Here is a 24,817-nt window from a genome sequence, read left to right on the forward strand (position 1 = left end):
AAGTTTTCACCGGTAAGAAACCTGATGTTTCTCATTTTAGAATTTTTGGTAGTTCCCGTATACTTTCATGTGTCGAAATAAAAGAGAAGTAAATTGGAGGCATGTGGGAAAAAAGGAACTTTTGTGGGCTACAATGAAACTTCTTAGGCGTATAGAATCTATGTGCCTGGTCAAAGAGAAGTAGAGTTGAGTCATGATGTCACCTTCGATGAGGATATTGCCCTAAGGAAGATTAGCAACCTTCCTATGCTAAGGAAGGACAAAGAACAAGATGCAGGAAATCATGGAGATTTGTAGGATGAGTTGATGCTCGATGTTGAAGAATTGATGGATTCCATTGATCCTCCTCCTCATGAGCCCTCCTCCTCCAAAAGGAGACCCTCATGGCTAAGGGAAACTCTCGAAAATGTCGAGAGACATGTTGCACTGAGGGGTCATTTCGTGAAAGAAAGAAGCCTAATAGGTACCAAGGGTATTTAACTGCTATGAGCACCATTATTCAGTTCGAACCTTGTTCATTCAAAGAATCTGTGAAGCAACAAGTATGGAAGGATGCTATGAATGAAGAGTATGAGTCAATTATTAAGAATGATGTATGGGATGTGGTCCCTAGACCCCAATACAAATGGATGGAATGTACGCCAAATGGATGTCAAGACTGCCTTCTTGCATGGTTCACTAGAGCAGCAAGTCTATGTGGATCAACCTGAGGGGTTTGAAGTTCAAGATCGTCAGACACATGTATGCAGGTTGAAGAAAGCCCTCTATGGGTTGAAGCAAGCACCCCAGGTTTTGTATGAGAGGATCGATAGTTATCTGATGAAGTTGGGATTTACAAGAAGTGAAGCTGATACCAACCTTTACTTTAAGGTTGAGAATGATAGACCTCTCATCTTGGTATTCTGTGTGGACAATCTCTTTATGATAGGTGCATACCCTCTTATTCATCAATGTAAGAGAGAGTTGGCTTCCAAATTTGATATGAAGGACCTAGGACTGATTCATTACTTCCTACGGTTGGAGTCTGGCAAAAGCTAAGGGAGATTTTCCTTTCTCAAGGAAAATATGTTGTGAAGTTACTTGAAAGATTTGGGATGGTGGATTGCAAGTCCGTGACTACTCCGATGGAACTTAACTTCAAGAAGTTATGCGGAAGTGTTGACGGGCCCGATTTGGGAAATCCTTCTGAGTATCGTCAACTCATAAGGGCCCTAATGTTCTTGGTGAACTCCCATCCAGACATATGTTTTGCAGTGAACAAATTGAGTTAGTTTATGGTCAAGCCTCATCATGTACATTGGATTGTTGCCAAGAATATCTTGAGATATCTCCGGGGAACAATCACTTATGGACTGAGATACACTGCTGGGAATGTGAGGCTCCATGGTTACTCTAATGCAAATTGGGCTGGCAGTGTGGTGGATCGCAAAACCACATAAGGATGTTGCTTCTCTCTAGGTTCTGCTTCAATATCATGCATGAGCAGGAAGCCGAAGTTGGTTTCTTTAAGCACCACTGAGGCTGAATACATTGCTGCTAGTTTGGCCTCCTGTGAAGCTGTCTAGTTGAGGAAGCTCTTTAGTGAGTTGTTTGGACATGTGTTCGATACCATTGTGATATTCTGCGAGAACCAGAGTGGGATTCATCTTTCTAAGAATCTTGTGTTTCATGATCGCTCCAAGCATATTGATATGAGGTACCACTTTATTTGGGATATGGTATAGTGGGGAGTAATAAGGCTCCATCATATTGGGGCTGATGAACATGTCGTCGATATTCTTACGAAGCCCCTTGGGAAGGTAAAATTCTTAACCTTTCGTGAACGACTTGGAGTCATGGAGAGACCCTCTTGAGGGTCTTGTATGAGATGGATAATGATCTCTGGGAGCTCTGGGGGGCTTGGGGTACTGCTTGGAGCGATGAGCAACCATAGGGTGGCTCTCCCTCCCCTAGTGGTGAGCTATGTACAAGGTGAATTGTTCACCTTCCCTTGTGATACCCCATGGTGGCATATGCATAGGCTGAGTGGTTCACCCCCCACCCCACATGGCATATGAGCAGGATGAATGATTCACCTTCTCTTTCTGGCACATCCTACCCATGCAGTCTAGGACTCATAGAAAGTACCTCTCATCTGGCCAATGAGTAAGGAAATGAGGATAGGGATCATAGTACTACCGATGGACGCATCATGTACAACCGCACTCCCTATGCTAGGATGTTGATATTGATATGGGATCAACGGAAACTGACTACAAGCCAGTTAAGAGTGGTATGACACACTCTCTATTGTTGGAGACTGACTTCGGGTCAGTGGAGAATGGTATGATACATTCTCGATCATTTCTTCTTTCTTCATGGTTCAACAGAGCAGAGTAGAGCAATGGAGTGACAAGGATGGTACATATTATCAGACAGTTTGGCAGGTGATGTTCTCCCAAGTTGAGAGGGAGTGTTAAATTTGGAAACTAGAGCCAAACATCACTTTGGACAACGCTTATGAGGCAGCTGATATTTTTCTTGGATGCCTCTTTCAGAGAGGTGTAGGATTGATTTAAAGTTCATCGCATTCTGACATGTACAAATGAAGTTATGAATTTATTTAGATTATGGACAAATTGTCAAGGTCGGCCAGCCATCAAATTACCCTCCTTTGGCCTTCAACATTGCATATAAATACAAGGTGCTTCCTCCTCATTTTGGCGTCTCATCTCATTCATCTTTCTCTCTCTCATCTTGATTGGGTACGGATTTTTCATCCTCTTTCTCCACACATACGAAAGGAAGACTGTCTTTTCTAGCTATTGTGTTGACTAGATTTGGTGAAATTTTAGGAGGCCGAAATTTCAGGACGCTGACTTTGATGAGCGTAGACCCTGTTTGACTTCTGTTTTGTGAGGGAGACTTCTGTTTGGGCATGCCACTATTTTGGGCACAAAACTAAGGCAGTTTGACCCCTTTGTTGACCAATGTTGACTGCCCTAAATTCAGGTTGTTGTGTTGACTTTTCTTGACCAAATTTGACTGGTTATTTTCAGACTGTTTTGGGTTGCATTATCTTGCTATTGGAGGCCGAGTTGACCAAGGCTGACTGATCTGTTTTGGAGGTCAATTTCACCCTGTTGACCAGTGTTGACTTTCTGGTTAGGGCTTTCTGTTTCTGTTGTTTTGACTGATCAGTTTGGGCAAGTGAATATTGTAAATTGTACTCTCTCTCTCTTTTGAACTTTTGAAAAATTATAAGAAGAATTTATCAAGGGTTTCCCCACATTGGGGTTTGTCCCTGACTGGTGCGGTATCTTGTGTCCTCTTGCGTTAGCTTGTCTTGTACTGTTATTGTTTATGTTCTATCTGCATTTTGCTATCATGTTGATGTGATTTCTATACTAGATATGATATTGGGCTAATAAAGAAAATTGAAGTAAATTTTCTCCAAGCATAGAACATACCATTGTTATCCTAAAATTAATAATCATCTTGCATTCATTATCCATCATAAATCAATTATTCAAAGGATATCAACAATAAAAAACTAAAATGCCACTAGGAGCTGTTGAATTTTTGTAGCTATGGCTAGTCTTCATAATTATATTTTTGTCTTTGTAATGTAAAAATAATTTGTAAGACATGTTATTAAGGTCATTTTGATTATTTATATCTTGAAATATTTATTGTAAGACATTGTTAGAATTAAAAGTGAAATTTTCGAATTTGAAATTTGAATTTTTGGCTCGAAGTTAGTCAAGTCGGTCCAGTGAAGAGACACTCTCATTTGTGAAGGGAGAACATCTATATAAATGCATTTGGCCTCCACAAGAGCACCATTCGATCTCATTAGAAGAAGACAAGTTTTAGGCATTCAAGCAAGGGTCAAGTGGAAGACGAAGGACATCAAAAGAAGCACAAAAAGAAGAAGGATGAAGATATCTCTCTAGCTCAAATCTCTCTCTCTCTCAGTTTTCGCTTGTGTGGCATTTATTGGGTAATTTTCTAGATAGGCCAAATTTCTGGGCAGGTTGAAATTCTGGGTAAATTCTGGGTGACATATTCTGGGCAAGCCAAAGAAGGTCTAAGAAGGTTGAATTCTTGAAGAACATATGTTTGACTTGGTTTGACTTGACTTAAGGGCTGGAGACCATGTTTGACCATTGATCTTGTTGATGTCATAGTTGAATACTCGCATTAGAGGTATCTCTTGTTGAACTGAAGAATTTCTCAAAGGAAATGGTTGTGCTTTTCCCCGAAGTGGGTGTTCCCAGGGTAAATATTGTGTTCTCTCTTTTTATTGTGATCTCTACTATCTAAATGGTTTATAGTTGAATTTTTATTAATTTTTGAAGGGCTTCATTGTTCCTTGCTTTGATAATTGCATTCATATATATATATATAATCATTTGCATATTCATTCACCACATAACACCATATTATCATCAAATGCAATTTAGAAAGAACAACATTATCGAAAATGCAACAGAAATAAAAGAACATCAGAAGAAAAGCATTTACACATAGAGACACCGGGATTAGTCGAAGACCAAGGCAAAACCCCACAAAGGGGAAAACCTAGAATTCAATTCTTCTTCTTCTATTATATTTCATCAAATTTTAGCTAAGATACAAGGTACATCCATACTGAAATATGTCTGACCTCCTATGGCCAATCAAAGTCCGTTCACAATTTCCTTTGTGAAATGAGATTCAATAATCATAAAAACTGCTACCATGACATATGTTGCTCCTAATCTCTGTCATGTGTATTGTTGATATGCTCATCAAAATAGATCTTTTCCCCCTTATTTTATGACTACAATACTTCTCGATCTAATATATATTGTCCATGCTTTTAGTGTGTTGGCCCTAGTTCGAGCACCCAAATGAACATAAATATGAAACATACCTTAGTCTTAAGTATGTTTGTCATACAAATGTTTTCCATCAACGAGGGTTTTCCATCCGAATTATATCATCATAATTTAAGGATTGCCATCCAAATGCCATCATATAAATTTCTGTCATCATCATACAAACCAGCCTGCCATCCATGCAAGGACATGGCTTCCATACGAAGATCATCAAAAGGTCATCCAATATATCATGTCTGGCTTGCCATAAAGGTAATCGTACAAAGTCTGTCATACGAAGGGATGTGAGGATGCTATACAAATAATGTTTCCATTTTCATTCATGAGATGTTTGCCATGTCAAATGTGTGATGTCTGCTATGTCTGATATAAGATGTCCGCCGTATATGAGATGTTTGTCATCTCCAATTTGAGATGTTTGCCATGACTTCTATGTCTACCATAAGATGTATGCGATGCCTAATATGTAATGTATGCTATGTCCAATATAAGATGTCTGCCATGTTCAATATGAGATGTTTTCCTTGACTGCTATGTCTACCATAGGATATCTACCATGTCCAATATGTAATGTTTTCCATGTCCAGTATGAGATGTTTTCCATGAATGCTGTGTGAGATCTCACTCACACACACACACACACACACACACCTATGAGCTGATACATACAATTGTGAACAAAGACATATATATAACTGCTATGCAAAATCATTCATATATATACGATTGTGGACAACATATCAGGTGCGAGCCATGAGACAAGAACGAGAGCATTATGGTGATGTGAGAGCTATGTGAAATTAATGACAATTACAAGCAGATCGGAAATGCGACATCACCATTTCAAAATGTGAAGCCATCATTATCATAATGCGAGATATAGTAGACCATACTAAAGTGCAAGAGCAGACCTGTAACATAAGGCCTATTGCCATATGGTCATTTTGAAATATATGCGAGATATAGAGTATCTTTGTGGTAGGTGTATAACCCTGTAGTCAATGCGAGGACCTGAGATCAAATTGAAGTTCTAAACCAATAAACTTGTATGAGCCAAAGAGAAACGTCGAACCTCAGAATTGAGTGTTAATCCAATCCATGTAATCCAATGAGACAAGGGGTGCCCATTTATATAATTCGATGAGGATAACTGACCTTTAATTTGAATTTCAAGTAGAATGATTTTCCCTCCAATAATTTGAGTGGACTTGAAGATCACTAATAAGTTCATTTTAATAATATTTCAAAATTAAGTAAGGGCTAGGGAATTTCCCCCTAGCTTCCAAAATTAACAATTTTGAAGTGTAATTGCTTAAGCATAAATTGGATTTGTTAAAAGAATATCTATATCATTCGAAGTAATTACCAGTAGTTCAGAAATATTGTGCTTGTATCTATTGCACTTGAAAAATCAACAGAAGCATGTAGAGACAACCACACAACAACAAAACAATTTACCTTGGGAAAACCCACATGGGGTAAAACCCAACAATCCTTTCCTTAGAGAATCAATTCAACAAGACATCAAAGTCATAGAAAAACTAACCAACATAATGTTAAAATTATGCAACTGTGGTCAAATTCCACTTTGGACAACTCATATGATGAAGATAATGATTGCAATAAATTCCTCTTTTTGAGAGGACCAAAATCGACCTAAAGATCACCTCATTTGGACAAGTAGAAGTTGGTTTTTGAATTTATGTTCCCACTCATGTATATTGGATAAGGTTGGTCTCAACATCAAGTGGACCCTCATGAAAGCCTATAAATAGAAGAGGCCTCAAGTTCATTTGGACACATTGATCAAGCCATCTTCTCTTCTCTTCTATTGTCTTGGTTCACATAGGTCTGACGGAGAATGATGAAAAAATGATTGCAATAGATTCCTCTTTTCGAGAGGACCAAAATCGACCTAAATATCACATCATTTGGACAAGTAGAAGTTGCTTTTTGAATTTATGTTCCCATGTATATTGGATCAGGTGGACCCTCATGAAAGCTTATAAATAGAGTACCCTCATGAAAGCCTATAAATAGAAGAGACGTTAAGCTCATTGGACACATTGATCAAGCTATCTTTTCTTCTCTTCTATTGTCTTGGTTCACCCAGGTTTGATAGATAGTGTTCAAGACAATGATGAAGACAATGATTGCAATAGATTCCTCTTTTTGAGAGGACCAAAATTGACCTAAATATCACCCCTTTGGACAAGCAGAACTTTGTTTTTGAATTGATGTTCCCACTCATGTATATTGGATTAGGTCGGCCTCAACATCAAGTGGATCCTCATGAAAGCCTATAAATAGAAGAGACCTCAAGCTCATTTGGACGCATTGATCAAGCCATATTCTCTTCTCTTCTATTGTCTTGGTTCGCATAGGTCTGATGGAGAATGTTCGCACAAGGGTCAGAAACTATAGGTTTGAAGCTCGCATGAATCTAGGGTTTCTGTTTCTCGGACACATGCATGTAACTGAGTATTTTCGTTCCAAGACGCATGGATAGAGTGGTCAAGGGTGCGACTAGGAAATCTTAGACGCTCGCACATAAGCCTGAAGGGAACGTCTAGGGTTTCTGAAACAGATCAAGCAATTTGGTCCCCATACCCATGCACAAAGTGGTCAAGGGTGCGACTGAGCAGCCTTAGTCGCTCACACAGTAGCCTAAAGGATACGACTGGGAGTTTAAGGCAGATCTGAGTGTATTTGTCCCCAGTTGCACACATACAGTTCACCAGGGAGTGTCGAGGATTGCCATAGATGCTCGCACAACTCCTCCTCTGTGCGATCGGGACTAAAAGATGAAATTTCAGTATTCCAAAGACTTTGCTCAGTGACAGTAGTGTTCAACGGTTGATTACAGACAATGACAATACATTATAGTCCTCCGAATCAGGGTTTTGAGTATGAGCTTGATTAGGTTCATTTCATGGATGTCATAGTTGTTTTACTGGGTAGTTGTATAGACGAAGATATGGATCATTTTACTCTCTTTTGCTGAATCATTTGATGATGATATAAGAAGAAGAAGAAGAATTTGCAAGGGTTTCCCCATAGTGGGTTTTTCCCTGGTCTCAGACCAATCCTGGTGTCTCTATGTGTGCATGCTTTTCTTCTATTGTTCCTTTATGTTCCGCTGCATTGATGATAATGCTGTTGTTCTTTCTACATAGTTTCATATGCCGACGAAGAATGATGTAAATCTGAATAATGTAATGATGATATGGGGTGAACTTAATGTGTTAATAACGAAATACAATTATCTAAGAAAAGAAAAATATAGCCCTAAGAAAAATTAACATGTTATTAGAGGTGGGCTGAAGAAAAACCATGGAGATCACCCAGGTCATGACACCATTGATGGAAGCAAGAAGAGGATGGTTGAGACCCAAAAGAATTCTAGGGTTTGAAGAAAACCCTAGGCAACTTGATTATTAGGGTTAAGGTTTGAGAGAAACCTTAGTTTATGGAAACAATATGAGATATGAAACCTAGCATGGTGAATGTGAAGATGTTAAGCCCTAGATGGGATAATCCCTGGTAGGCCTGGTTGGTTGATTAAAGGTAACATTGTTATGTGGACTATGGATGGTGATGGTTGGTTCAAGAGGGAGAGGATCACCTCTCATTGAAGATAAGTATTTCTTGACTTATGATGCCTCTTACTTTTGTTTAGACTTATGGATCTGATTATTATGTTTATTGTTTATACTTCCTGCATATGTATTTGAGTATATGGATGTTTCTAACCTCCTTGATGAGATGTGATAAGTGGATCCTTCCTTAGGATCATTTGAAATGTAGGAAAGATGGCTAGGGCTGGAAAAGGTAAATAGACACTATATGAAAAGATGACAAAGTGCTACAAGCTGCCTATGTCTAATGAAAAGTTGCACATGTATTTGAATACCACAATGTATGCATGGTATGTTGTATTTCAACTGTAACATTGGATGGCTAGGTAATCCCTAAGGTATGGTGAGAATGTCTCTTTCTTTAATGTCTCATACATGCATATGAAAGTGATTTGGATTGATGGTTCTTATGATGAAATGGTTCACTTGATATTGAACAAGTATCTTACATTTTAGACATTTTGATCTTGAATTATATGAGGATACCTAATGTTGATATATTGATATACTTTATGTTTGGCTAACATCTATCTGTTGGATATCTTGATCCTATAAAGAACGCTAGCAACTTGACTCTAGTAGATGATACTCTTGATACTTGTCATACATAAGACATGATGGATTTCACCTAGAAGGTTAGCTCATTAATTATTATACATGATACTATTGATAATGGTTGTGATAAACACGATGAAAGCATATGGAAAGAGAGATTGACACTCTTGTTGTTTTGGTAAAGTTTTATTGAATGGCCTTACTTGATTCTATTAAGCATGGTAACCTTGATGTTAGAGGTATAACTATGAGATTGACATTCTATATCTCTTACTACCCGTGGTCATGTCTTGATGGCATATGGTAAAACTAAATGCCCTAACTAAATGGAGCGACTTGATAGAAAGTGTTATTATGTTCATGGTCTTTGAAATATGATGTTACATCTGTCTGCTTCCCTAATCACTTGACTCTAACCCTTGATGAAAGATTAATGTCATGATGCTGATGACCATGATGGATATATGTTTGATTTTATGATCTAACGTATCTGTTGTTACATGACATTAATATAGACAAGTTGATGACATGCATGAATATGAATGAAGTGGATTCTCATTCAGAAGGAGAATCTCTCCTCAAGATTCTTACTCATATTACCATTTGCATTATATATTTTGTATTGTTGAAGTATGATTGATATGCATCTGACATTGTTGAACAACAACAAAGTTCTGCTTTGAGATAAGAAGAGTTTTCTCTTACTTAAAGCCCTAGTTGCGTGAAAGAAAAGCTACAAGTGCGACTATAGCCTCCCAATCGTACATATACAAGCTTAAGGATGCGTCGAAGGCCCTGAGATAAGTTCTAGGCTGATTTGACCATAGTCGCTCGCATAACATCTTGAAGAGTGTGACTGTGGGTCCTAATTTCATAGAGGAAGGCCTATGGGTGTGACTATGCCTGCAAAGCACAGAAAAATGAAGTTTTGTGCATGAAATTAGATGTTCACCTAAAGCATGTGAGTCCTACAGGCATGAAGCAGACAACAGAAAGATTTGAGAGCAGGAAAAGTTTGAATGTTTTCTATAATATGAATATGTAGATTGAACTTGTGATTGCAGGTGACTGGGATACAAATATGTCATTATGATTATAATTTTTGTTACAAGAGTTTGACTAGATTTGGTTGACTGATATAGATGAGTAATGTTTGGAGTTCTAACAGATGCTTGACAATGACTTAGAATTTGGACTACAAATCTCTCTATGATAGCAAATTTGGTTTTGATATGATGATTAATGATTCGATTAGAAGACTGATGATTCTCCTTGATGACAATGATATATGAGCATAATGAATTCCAATGACTTATATGGGTATTCGAAAATGGTTTGGTATTGGCCTCCTTGTTCCTTGCACAATTGACAATTGTGATTCAGTATGAAGATGGAACTTGCATATCTAGTGACATAAATGACTTATATTATGATTATGAGAATGACTTGATTGGTATTGCATGATAGAATTGTTTGCATGATAATAACTGAAGTCAAAACTTGATATGAGCTCTAGCCGTCACTTGGTTGAAAGAATTAATACTATGATATTGATGACTTTGATAATAGTTTTGATCTGGCTTCTAAACTTTGATGAGCTGACTTTGTTGATGTGATGGTACTTGTTGGCTTAGTAAGGCATTATGTTTGAAAACAAAATTTGCATGCAACAAGCTACCCAATCCAGATATGTCCATATTTGACAGTTATCTGATGAAGTCAGGATGATGAGTTCCAAGGTATGGCTTTGATTTTGATTATGGTTTTGGTTATATATACGGATGGTCTACTCTTGACAGGTGATGAGCCTCTAATGATCTAAGTAAGAGGGAGATGGATTTTGAAGGTTGAAATGATGTATCATGGCATGATGAATCAATTTCTGGAATTTGGGAAAGAAATCCTATATTGCAAAACTATTGGAAAATGTTTTTGAATAATGAAAATGCAAATCCTTGGATACTTAGATTGAATTACAACATGTTGTGAAAAGATATTTTTAAACTTGACTTGGCAACCGATAGTTGATTGAAGCATTGATGTTCTGTTTTTGAACATCCATCCATATATATGATGTGCATAGAACCTAAATAAATTCATGATTGAGCCGCTTCATTCACATAGAGTTGCCACCGAGCATCCTTTGAAATATTTGCATGAGATGTTCTATTTTTGAGTCTGAGATATTTCTCCTATGATATGTGACTGCATGGATGTATTGTTGTTGATAAAGATTATTGTTGATGAGAAAACATGAGTGATAGCTTAATATGACATCTGCCATGATATTATTGATGAAAGGTCCATAACTTTACACTCGACCGACATTGAGTATGATGTTGCTAGCATGGCTAGCTGCGAGGCAGGATGATGAAGCTCCTTAGAGATCCGTCTAATCATGATACGAATTTGACATGGATACATTGTGATGACAGAGAATCCCATATATATAGTTGGGACTAAGATACTTTCATACATTGAGACAATGCAACTGTTCGAGACAAACTTAGGCTTGTGATTGACACTTCCTTGAGAGGGAGGATGATTACGGTATCTTTTTGTGATTTATATGATTATTTATGATATTTGATTTGATGTCCTGTATGAACAAGAAACAATTGTTATTGAGACAAGCAGATATCATATTTGAGTATGATGAGAACAATGCTGATCAAGGACACTGAGCCAACTCTTCCTCCCTTTCTGAGCTCCTAAGGTAAGGAATTGAGATAGAGGGCTCCTAGGGTTGAGGGAACTCTGGACAATAGGGTATGACCCCTATCTATTACCCATAGGGTTGGAGATGTTGCTCCCCTCTCTTCATAGGGTCAGAGAATGCTGCTCCCCTATTTGGTCTTTGCAAAGTATACCCCAGTTGGCATTACCCACAATCAAGGCTTGTTGGGAATACCACTCCTTATTTAGCCAACGGGTTAAGATTGTACTTGGGGTGTACAATCCAAGTCGATTATGGTACAGGTGTTTTACCACATGATTATTCAGGTTCATTGATGGGAAGATCAGTAGGCAATAGGATGGGTTGAGATAAACCTATGCAGTTCCAGGTTGAGATTGAGCTCTCCGATGTGATCCTAGGGTCGAGATGTGCCCCCCTGTGTGTTTGGATATCCTACTTCTCGACATGGGGTGATAGTGTCTCGTAGGACCTTCCCCACTGTCATGAACATGAGGTAAGAGTGTCCATTAGGACCTTCCTCGTTGTCATTGGTTTGTAGGTGGAGACGCGCTCCCTAATGATATGCTCTACGATGATGATTAATGATGAGATTCCGAGTAGTAGCCTGCTGACAGATATTCCAGACCATATTCTGATGACAAATTCTTCTTCTTTTAGATTCAAGAATGTTTAACATATGAGCAGGAACAATCAAGAAATAAGCAGGAATAAGCAAGGGATAGATCGAGATGTAAATTGTTGATTTGTGATGATGAGATACTTGAGATGGCCATGACATGATGAATACATGACAAAGATGATCAGTGACGATACATGATGATACATGAATGCCATATTGGTCGATGAACAAATATCAACAGGTGGAATTATCCCTAGTTGTGAGGGAGTGTTAAAATTATGAAACTGCGGTAAAATTCCACTTTGGACAACTCATATGATTAATATAATGATTGCAATATATTCCTCTTTTCGAGAGGACCAAAATCGACCTAAAGATCACCTCATTTGGACAAGCAAAAGTTGGTTTTTGGATTTATGTTCCCACTCATGGATATTGGATCAGGTCAGTCTCAACATCAAGTGGACCCTCATGAAAGCCTATAAATAGAAGAGACCTCAAGCTCATTTGGACACATTGATGAAGCGATCTTCTCTTCTCTTCTATTGTCTTGGTTTACACAGGTCTGACGAAGAATGTTCACACAAGGGTCGAAAGTACAGGGTTGAAGCTCACACAGATCTAGGGTTTCTGTTTCTCAGACGCATACACGTAACTAAGTATTTTCATTCCCAGACACACGCACAGAGTGGTTAAGGGTGTGACTGGGAAGTCTCAGATGCTCGCACATAAGCTTGAAGGGAGCGTTTGGGGTTTTTGAAGCAGATCAGACAGTTTGGTCCCTAGAAGCACGCACAAAGTGGTCAAAGGTGTGACTGGGCAACCTCAGTCGCTCGCACAGTAGCCTGAAGGATGCCACTGGGGGTTTAAGGAAGATCTGAGTGTATTTGTCCCTAGTCACACAGATACATTTCCCTAGGGAGTGTCCAGGATTGCCATAGACGCTTGCACATCTCCTCGTCCATTTGATCGGGAATAAAAGATGAAATTTCAGTATTTTGAAGACTCCACTCAGTGACAATTGCGTTCAACAATTGACTATAGACAGTGACAATACATTACAGTCCTCAGAATCAGGGTTTTGAGTATCAACATGATTAGGTTCATTTCATGGATGTCATAGTTGTTTTATTGGTTAGTTGCATAAACGAAGATATGGATCATTGTACTCTCCTTTTCTAAATCATTTGAAGACGATCTAAGAAGAAGAATTTGCAATGGTTTTCCTGATAGTGGGTTTTCCCGATAGTGGGTTTTGCCCTAGTCTCGGACCAATCCTAGTGTCTCTTGTGTGCATGTTTTTCTTCTATTGTTCCTTTAGGTTTCGTTGCATTGATGATAATGATGTCGTTCTTTTTACATAGTTGCATATGCTGATGAATAATGATGTAAATCTGAATAATGTAATGATGATATGGAGTGAACTTTATGTGTTAATGAAGAAATGCAATTATTTAAGCAAAGAAAAATATAGCCCTTAGAAAAATTAACACATGATAGCAAGATGGCAATCCACCAAGAGCCAAGTCAACCCTCCACCAAATTCCAAGTCAAAACGTCCTTAATTTGTCCACAAGTGCTCATTGTCAAGGTCTGCTACATGTATATACTAGAGCCTTTCAGTCTCTTTCTCTGCCACATAAACCTCAGACTGATCACAACTACCACCATAAAAAACTTCATATCCACCTTAAAAAAAGCACCACAGAAACTCAGACTGATCTCGACCTCCTATTGTCACTTGAGCGAGGGTAGAAAGATGACTTGTTCTTCTTTTCAACCTCCTTATCTTCTTGTCTTCCTTTGTTGATTACAAGGATATATTTGTGATTTTATGTGATGTGAAGTGCCTTGAGGGAGGACAAGTTACTCCAATATATAGTCTTCTAAAGTATTTAATGGGTGTCTCCTTGGGCAAACTAACATGATCATAGGAGGGTCGACTTGGTCAACTTGTGGAGCCAAAAGTATAATTCATAAAATTGAAATTTTCTTTTGCAAAGGTCATGAAGAACATGCCTTTTGGAAATTTTATTTTGACTAATAAATAAGGAATATAATTTCTTTTGAGCATTTAGAACATGCTTTACAAGTACATCAATAAAATACTAATTATGAAGACTAACCATAGCTACAAAATTCAACATTCGTAAGGTAATAATGTGTGACAGGGAACCAAAATTCCCAGTAAATTTTCTGAAATAATTATGGAAGATGAGTGGAATAACATCGACAATGAGTTCAACATATCATCCAAAAACATATGATCAAACAAAAATAGTACAAATGTTTGGGGGTTTATCTAAGATGATATATTTAGATAAGTAATGATGCTGCCCTAAGCCGACAATACCCACATTATGAAAATAAAATTACATGTCACTGGTCCCAGGCCTTAATCACCTGATCCATGGTGAAAACCTTCTTAAACCAAGGTTTAATGTTCTTAATTAAGTTTTATGTAGAAACATTATATTTGAATATTCAATAGTCTAAACCTTCATTAATCTTTCTAGCGGAATTTTACCAATGTTCATAAACTTTGGTTAATTCTTATACCTTAGTACTTAACCCTCTGGTTGATTTCACTATCTGTTCGTCTTAATCATACCATGGTTAGAATTTGGTTAAACCCGACTTAACCCAAAATACCTTTAACTCCACTTTATTTCTATTATAATTTTCATATAATAGAAATAATCCACAAAGCACACGTAAACCTTACCTTTTCACCTTTCCTCGGTCTTTGCACATTTATCGATGCTCTCTCATCACGTTCAGCCTCCACCGTTGATTTCACTCCATCAAATCAACGACGGTCGCGTTGTATCACCACTTAAACCCACTCATTTGCCAGAACTCAAATGAACTTAACCCGCATTGATAACATATCTGGTTCACTTTTTCCCAAGCCTTATCGGCTTCAATCTCTATCGTTGATCTCACCATTCAATCCGACGGTTGTTGGTTCACCCGATCAACAAACTTAATCAGTGATCCTCCACCGTTGATCAAAGCACATTTGATCCAACGGTTAACAACGATATCAGATAGACCACTTGCACAAGGATTACACGCCCGATAAAGTGGTTTTCTCTCTCCACGCGAGTGCTACGTGTCGGTTGATAGATGGAATCGGGTGACCACCCCAAATTACCACTTACCACTTTTTTCTCATTCGATAAACAACTATCCGCTTACGAAAATCACTCTTCTCTTCTGCTAGCACTTGGTTTTAATCTCCGCTATTCATTTCTTTTACTTTATGTTGCGCGACTTAATCTTGGCCACCCATCGCCTTCAGCCTCGTTCGTTGATCTTATAGATCCAACGACTCCTATACATCGTCACCTTATTTCTTCGTCCTTCCTCTACTTCGTTTTTACGTGGTTTCGATTTATTTCAGGGTTTAGGGTATTTAGTTGTCCTGTAACACAACCCCCTCTTGAAATTAACTCCGCATACTTTAATCACTGTCACTCCTGAATCTCAACTATGATCCTTCAAATGGATTCATGTGATCCAATATGACCCTTCATATCATTTCTTCTCTGTGTTCTACTCAAACTCCACCTGCAACCTCTGTTACACAAAACTTACTCTAGTTCACACACAGATTATAACTAAATTACTCCATACACACACATAAACTCAGAATCGAGTTGTTTGTATTAATAAACAGGTATTTACATAGGAATTCTCTCCTTGGCTTGATCTTCTGTATCAATGGTCTCTGTTTTCCTAACTACCCGTAGGCTTACAATCAAACCTCTAACTCACAACCTCTAACTAGCTAACCAGCTAACTATCTAACTTGACTAACTTGACTCACTTGACTCACTTGACTCACATTTTCTTTGCCTTTTTGGCTTACATTTATACAAAAGGATTCTATAACCAATTCCTGGTTTAGATCCATAAACTTCTGAACAAAATCCTAAAATCTCATCTTTATCCCTAAGGATCCTCTTTAATCCACAAATCATGAAACCAACTCCTAATCTAATATTTACAACTGATTCTCAAATCTTTCAACTATCCTAAATCTCTCATGTTCTCCAACATTCGAGAACATTTACAAATATGCCTCACAATACTTAATTAATTCCTATTCTCATTAAAATCACTCAAAAGCCTAAGTAATTACATTAATTTTAACACTTAGGAAACCAACTTCCTTAAAACACAAGACTCCCTTATGTTTACTAAAATACAATGATTCTTCTGAGCTGAATGCTCCTGCATCAAGTAACCTCAATGGATGTAGTGGCTTCCTCTTGTAGAATAATGCTACAATACCACCTATCCCATATATACTAAAATGACTCCATGTGAGGCTCTTTATGGAAATTCAACTCCTAGTATCTCATATGTTTTTCAAGATAACTCCACAGTAAAAACAATAAAGTCACATATGGAGAAGACTAAATAAACTTTGACAATTCTTAAGGAAAGACTTCAAATGGTGCAAAGCATATCAACATTGAAGCGAAAAACAATTTGAGGAGTGCGATTAGATATTTCTGAGACTACTACCTTATAAGTAATCTACATTTAAGCAAAAGAAGAATTAGAAATTAGCTCCAAAATTTTATGGACCCTGCAAGATTTCACATGATTTGACAAGTAGTGTATGAGTTAGATTTTCCACCTTCTCGCATTCATAAGGTTTTCATGTATCTTGCCTTAAAATGGTTTTGGGGTAAACTATGGCTGTACAAATAGAACTAGAATTAGATAAAGATGAGAAGTTGATTCTTGAACTAGAAAAGTTATGGATCAATGTTCTCTATCTCTTCAAAATAGAACCATTATGGAGCAGCTAATCAAGTGGAAGAATATGCCTCTAGAAGACGCTACACGGGAAAATGAGTTGGTCGTGGAGAAACACCCTCAATTACAAGCTTTGAGGGGAAATCTCTTTTAAAAGAGGTGAGATATGTTAGGGCCTTGGCCCCTATATTAAGGCCCTTTTTTTTCAATGTGGTTCACATACACTAGAGATTGATGGTCACTATGTCCACAGTAACGATCCAGGAAGATCTACTTGAAGGGATCAATTCTTGTTGGCTCATTAGCAGCGCCTAACCCCAAAAGAATTTAGAAGATTTGACCCTGTGACCTCCTATTAGCAAGGTGATTTTAACGACTAGAACTCAACCAATTGAGCTAACCATTGGGGCTCCATATATTATGGCCAGAATAAGCATTCAATATTAGTTTATTTGTTATATTAGGAGGCCAACTAGAACTTTTCATTTGTAATTGTAGCATTTGTCTCTTATATGTATACCAAAGACAACTAGTCTTTGGATCATCATATCTTGTCTCACACATTGTATTCATTTTTAAATGAGCTTTCCTCCTTGAAGTGTATTGTAATTATTGGCTTCTTATCATTTTTTAGGCACATGGTTCTTAATAGAAATATTGAAGGAGGTGATGGCTTACACCTTACCCTTAGACTTCACTTGGAGAATGCAAATTGTTGCATGAAAGTTGAGAAAATGATTTATATACATCGTAGAGTAGAATGCCAAGTCCCTTTGATAAATTATTTTTGGAACTCTCATGAGGATGGTATGTAGAGTTTCTATTTAAATACTTGGTGTTATCGCCTTGAGGAAACAGATAATGCAGATTTTTTTGTGAGCTTTTCTCGAAAGATTACTATACCCCATGAAATGAGAGTGTAATTTTTTTGATCTCAATGTTTACATAAACCTCACATAACAATTGGTAGATCTCCTTGGATGACAACTATCACAAGAGAATACACATTGTGGTATTGTTCCTCTCTTGTCATTTCCAAGAATCCCATCACACTTTTCCATTAATTGCTACCATTATCCCTGTTACCTTGTTATTTCTAAGAAGCCCATCACAATTTACCATTAATCGTTACCATTATCTTTGAATTCCAATACATATTCCCTTAGTAAATAAGTTCTTTTGTTTTATTCTTATAAAATTTTGTTAATTAAAATTCACATCTATTTTTATATTTAATTTTTGATAATAATTTTCTATTTTTAATTACTCAACTAATCAACATTTTCTTTCCGTTATTAGGAAATTTTTAATTTTTCAAATTCCTATTCACTGGGGATGTGAGCCTAAATTTCTTTTCATTTATACATATTAAAGTGTTGTTGCAACCATTTACATATATAATATTCTGCATATTGTCTTTGGTCTTTTGGAGAATTATTGTCAATGACCTTGTATACAACCTTCACAAAGGTTTAAATACTTAGACAATGGTTAAAAAATGATAAGTAATAAAAAACATGTTAATAAAAACAATGTCCCAAGAGATAAATCAAGAAAGGTTACTGTTCTTAAAAAAAATATACTTACTGTTGTTCCTTTTTTTTTGAGAAATCTAAAGGACAATTATTAGAGTGATTTCTCTTTCTTTAATAACTGCTTGTGATGTCTTTTTACTTATCTTACTTAGTATCTTTACTTATTATTATTATGTTTGTGTGTATCATCAAACAACTATAAAAAACAAGAAGAGAAAGAACACAAAATATAGGTTGCAAGTCAGGGCCAAAACCTCTCCACTTGAGAGGAAAACCCACGAATCTCTTTTGTTCGTTATAGATTCTTCAATTAACGAATTCCAAGACCTTTAGACCAAGACCAATACCCTCCAAGACCAAGTTCAACCTTTCCGGATGATGTGATTTCCTCCTCCAAGTCAAACATAAGTCAAATCTCTTCCAGTAGCACAACTTTGACCTCTAGCTGCAAAATTTTGACCTCCACTGTAAACATGAAATTTTTGGCCCTCCTGTAGTTATTTCTGCCACACGTGTGAGCTTTTTTTAGCTTCCCAGGACTTCCTTAGACCTTCGCTTGGATTTCTCTGACTTTTGGAGCTTGAGGATGGCTTCTTGTGACATTCACTTGACCTTTCGCACGTGTGAGAGAGAAATAGCCCAAAACCAAGTCTCCTTTGTCCTCTTCCTACTTCCCTGCCTCCTTCCTCTTCTTTTTTTGCTTGAATGAGTAAGAGGTGAATGTGCTCCAGGGAGGTCTAGTTTCCTCCTTTATATAGGCTTCTCAAAGGTGGACGTGGCTCCCCAAATTACGCTGACTTGCCAATTGCCAGGCTGACTTGATCTTGGAGGGTATTTTGACACTTTTACGGACAAAAATATTTTTCCTTACAAGTTACAATGTGCTCGAAGAGGAATTAACTTATGACAATGACTTTTTTGACTTCTTGACCTAGGACAAACCCTAGAAGCACTCAATGGGTGCTTGACTTATAAAATAAAAGACCTTGAGCATGAAACCCAAGCTCCAATAATAATAATAATATTTTTCTTTCATTTTACAATTTACAAGAATCAAAAGTACATTTCATATTTATGAAGACCGAACCTAATTACACATTTTTCAACACTCCCTCTTAACTAGGGAGGTATTCATAAAAGGTACATGAAAATTCTCAATCTGAAGAGATCTCATAAGAAGAGTCGGATTGGTAACCCATCTGTTTAGCATCATATAAACCTACATTGTGATATAGCAACGCCTTGAATAACAACTCTATCTCTCCACAAGATCATAGCACAATGATGGCAAGACCGATGATTTATAGAATATTGGTCCACGACTACTCTTATCTTGGATGCCTTATCTCATCCTCAAAGAGTATTGGATGTTAAATTCTTAACCAATCCTCCATTCCATCTTCCCAAGTGAAGACAAGAATGATGTGCCTATCTCTCCCTCTCAACTAGGGAGGATACATCAACCAAACCAAGCTTGTTACTCAAATACACAAGCTTCTTATTAGGAAGAGAATTTGTCAATATGTCAGCTACTTGCTCATCAGTGGAGATATATTGTAGCTGTAACACACCATCTTGTACTAGCTTCTGAATGTAGTGATACTTGTTGATATGCTTCGTCTTTCCATGAAACACTAGGTCTTCAGACAATCAAATACAACTAGTGTTATCACAATGTATCATTTTAGGGTCCATAGGTCCTTCATATAGGTCATATAGCAGCTTCCTCAACCAGATCACTTCTCTGCTTACTTCACGGGCTACAATATACTTTGCCTCAACACTACTCAAAGAAAATGTATCTTTCTTTTTGCTCATTCATGGGATCATGGATGATCCCAAACTAAAACATCCTCCCTTAGTGCTCCTTCCATCTTGTTCACTGCCTCCCTAGTCGGAATCTATATATCCAATCAGGTGGACATCATTCCTCCTATCGTATTTCAAGAAGTAGTGGATGGTTCCTTGCAGATATCTCAGAATATGTTTTGCTGTTATCCAATGATCATGCTTGACTCCACTTGGAATTGACTAAGAACATTTACTACAAAGCATATGTCTGGTCGGGTATTCACTAAGTACATCAAGGAGCCAATCAATTGTCTATACTTGGAAGGACCCACATGGCTCGATTTAGAAATCCTTAGTCTTTTCAAATTTGTGATCATTGAGGTTGTCATTGGTTTGCAATCCATCATGTCAAACTTCTTCAACATCTTGATCACATACTTCCCTTGACCTAGATAGATCTCATCATTTCCTTGCCAAATTTGTAGTTCCAAATAGTAGTGGATCAACCTAGATCCTTGATGTCAAATTCTGCTGCTAGTCGATTCTTACATTCTTCAATTCAACCTTCCATACTCGTCAAGAGAAGGTGATCCACACACAGAAGAATGATTACCGACTCTCCCTTCACGACCTTAATATAAATGTTTGGATCAACAAAAATATTTGTGAAGCGTAATCTTTGAAGGTATGCATCACCCTCGGTGCTTGCTTGAGGCCATATAATGCCTTCTTCAATCTGCACACATATGCCTTTCTATCTCTAACTTCAAATCCCAAGGGTTGTTCTATATAAATTTCCTCATCAATTGTGCCATTCAGGAATGTAGTCTTGACATCCATTTGGTGGATGCTCCATCCCATCAATGCTGCCAAAAAGGCTAATGAACGTATATTTGTATACCTTGTTGTCAGAGAAAATGTCTCTTCATAATCGATGCCTTCCTGTTGAGAGAAGCCCCTAGCCACAAATCTTGCCTTATATTTAACAATACTTCCATTCCCGACGTGTTTGATCTTGTAGATCCATTTGGAAGTTACCACAGATTTGTCTTCAAGCCTAGGTATGATCTCCCAAATTCCATTCTTCATTATATATTGCTATTATTCATTCATGGAATACTTCCATTCTTGGTGATTCACAACTTCTTTGAAAGGGGATGGATCTGCTTCTATTAGTTTAGTCATGTAGGCTGCATACCCAAAGTATCGTTTAGGCTTCTTGCTCTCCTTGAATGTGCCTTGAAATGCTCCATGACCTTCTCATCTAGTAGTGTAGACTTCAACCAGTTAGGTCTCTTTCTAGTTTTGGGGATAACCATAGGTTGTATAGGTTCATTGGGACCTTCATCATCATGATTTAATTCTTCTTCTTCCCTAATAACTTCTTCAAATACTAGAAATTCTTCATCATCATAGTCCATAGGGAGATTGTTTGATTTCTTGAATGCAATACTTTGACTTCTATTCGGTGTCCTTCCTTTATGTAGATCCTATAGGCCTTAGAGGAGTTACTATAGCCAACAAATGTTCCCTTCATCCCTGATGGATCCAACTTATTTCTTTTGTCCTTAGGTATATGAATATAGACAGGAAAACCGAAAATCCAGAGATGATCTACGTTAGGTTTCTTCATAGTGAATACTTCTTCAAGAGTTTTGTTATCTAATGACCTGCGAGGACTTTGGTTTTGTATGTATACAACTGTCTTTGTAGATTTATCCCATAGAAATTTCGGTAAGTTTTAATCATGTAACATTGCTTTTACACTTTCTTAAATGGATCGGTTCTTTGGTCTTGCAACTCCATTTTGTTCAGGATTATATGTGATTATCAACTCCCTCTTAATCCCAGACTCTTTACAGAAAGCTATGATTTCCTTGGATGTATATTCTCCTCCATTATCATATCTTAATATCTTTATTCTTCTTTCTATAAGGTTCTCTACTTCAACTTTGAATTCTTGAAATTTTGTAAATACTTCATCCTTGGATTTCATTAAGTAAACCCAAGTCTTCCTTGAACAATCATCTATAAAGTGACATAGTATAGATGATCTCCAAATGATTGAGGAGTCATAAGACCACAAACATCAGAATGAATAAGATCCAATAATTCTTTTGACCGTGAAGCACTGCTTCCAAATGGTCTCTTGGTATTCTTACCCAATGCACATCTTTTGTGTCCTCCTTTGTTATCTTCTTTTAGTTCGAGGATTCCATCTACTATTGAACTTAGAGTTGGAAGGATTTTGAAATGGAGATGACCAAATCTTCTATGCCAAAGCTCACATGGGTTGATTTCAATGTGAACCAGGGCTTGTGCAAGGGGAGATATCAACCTGTAAAGTCTTCCTTCACGAATGGCAATTACTCTAGCATTTTCTATGCTTGAGTTTTTACTCAATACTACAAATTTTCCATCGATGAAAGCCATTCTATCACCTTTATCTTCTAGACTTGAAATGGAGAGGAAGTTCTTATGTAGACCTAGAACAAATAGGATGTTGTTGAGATGAATATTGCCTCCATTCTCCAGTTCTATCGAGGTTGACCCAATTCCTCTTACGTGGTATCTCTTATTATCTCCAAGTTCTATGAGTAAGAATATTTTCCTTTTGACAATGTCTTTAGTTGCTTTTGATGATCAATCATGTGCCTTGATGCACCACTATCGATCACCCAAATATTCTCATCTTGAAATGTGCCAGTGGGTGCCGTGAAGAGTCCTTCATCCTTTGTCTTGGTCACTTCCTTCTTTGGAGTAAATAGAAGATTCCACGCTTCCTTGATACCTTTCTTGAGATGGCTTGCTACCATTGAACACTTATTGAGAAACTTCTTCAATGTAGTAGAAATCTTCTTAATGCCCTTAGCCAACCTTAGGTCTGATACCATGTTGAGAAATATAAAGGGAAATGATTAGAGTGATTTCTCTTCCTTTGATAACTGCTTGTGATGCCTTTTTACTTATCTTACTTATTAGCTTTACTTATTATTATTATGTTTGTGTATCACCAAACAACTACCAAAAACAAGAAGAACAAGAACACAAAATACAGGTTGCAAGCCACGACCAAAACCTCTCCTCTTGAGAGGAAAACCCGCAAATCCCTTCTCTTCCTTATAGATTCTTCAATTGACGAATTCCAAGACCAATATCCTCCAAGACCAAGTCCAATATTCCTGGATGATGTGCTTTCCTTGTCCAAGTAAAACCCAGTCAACTCTCTTCTAATAGCACAACTTTGACCTACAACTGTAGAATTTCGACTTCCACTGCAGACCTGAAATTTTCGGCCCTCCTGTAGTTGTTGTTGCCACACTTGTGAGCTTCTTTTAGCTTCCCAAGAATTCCTTAGACCTTCGCTTGGATTTCTCTCACTTATGGAGCTTGAGGATGGCTTCTTGTGACCTTCACTTGATCTTCTTGCCTTCTTTTCTTCAAGATTGAACTTGTAGAGGAAAACCCTAGATCTATTATAGAAACCCTAGCGTTCACATGTGTGAGAGAGAAATAGCCCAAAACCAAGTCTCCATTGTCCTCTTCCTACTTCGTTGTGTTCTTCCTCTTCTTTCTTTGCTTGAATGAGTGAGAGATGAATGTACTCCAAGGAGGTCGAGTTTCCTTTTTTATATATGCTTCTTAAAGGTCGACGTGACTCCTCAAACTAGGTCGACTTGCCAGCTGCCAGGCGGACTTGATCTTGGAGGGTATTTGACACTTTTAAGGACAAAAATAAATTTCTTTACTAGTTACAATGTGCTCGAAGGGGTCTTCAACTTATGACAATGACTCTTTTGACTTCTTGACCTAGGATAAACCCTAGAAGCACTCAATGAATGCTTGACCTATAAAATAAAAGACCTTGAGCATGAAACCTATGCTCTAATAATAATAATAATAATTTTTATTTCATTTTACAATTTACAAGAATAAAAAATACATTTCATATTTATGAAGACGAAACCTAGTTACATTTTTTTCAACACTTTTAGGGGTGCCCAAAATAGAAGATTTACTAGCCTAGTGGTCAAACATGACACAATTTTTTATACAATATTTAAAAAAGATATAGATTAAGAGGTAAATGAAAGAATTATTGTCAATTGAGTTTAGTCTGGGTGGTTGGATGGAATAGTTGTTATCCTCCTCACCTAGGTTCATGTCTTGTAAGTTGACATATTGGCGTTATGGAATAGAGTAACTTTGTTGCACTCTTAAGTGAATCTATACTAAGAGATGACCTAATACCAACAACAACTCTCTTACTTTTGAGCTAAAAAAAACTTTCATTCCCGAGCAATACTCAATACTCAAAATCTTTCTCCGAGAAAAAAAAATGAATT

Source organism: Pinus tabuliformis, chromosome 2_1, assembly GCF_031772625.1.
Source record: "Pinus tabuliformis cultivar Carrire ecotype Pingquan chromosome 2_1, CPIR1, whole genome shotgun sequence".
Lineage (NCBI taxonomy): Eukaryota > Viridiplantae > Streptophyta > Pinopsida > Pinales > Pinaceae > Pinus > Pinus tabuliformis.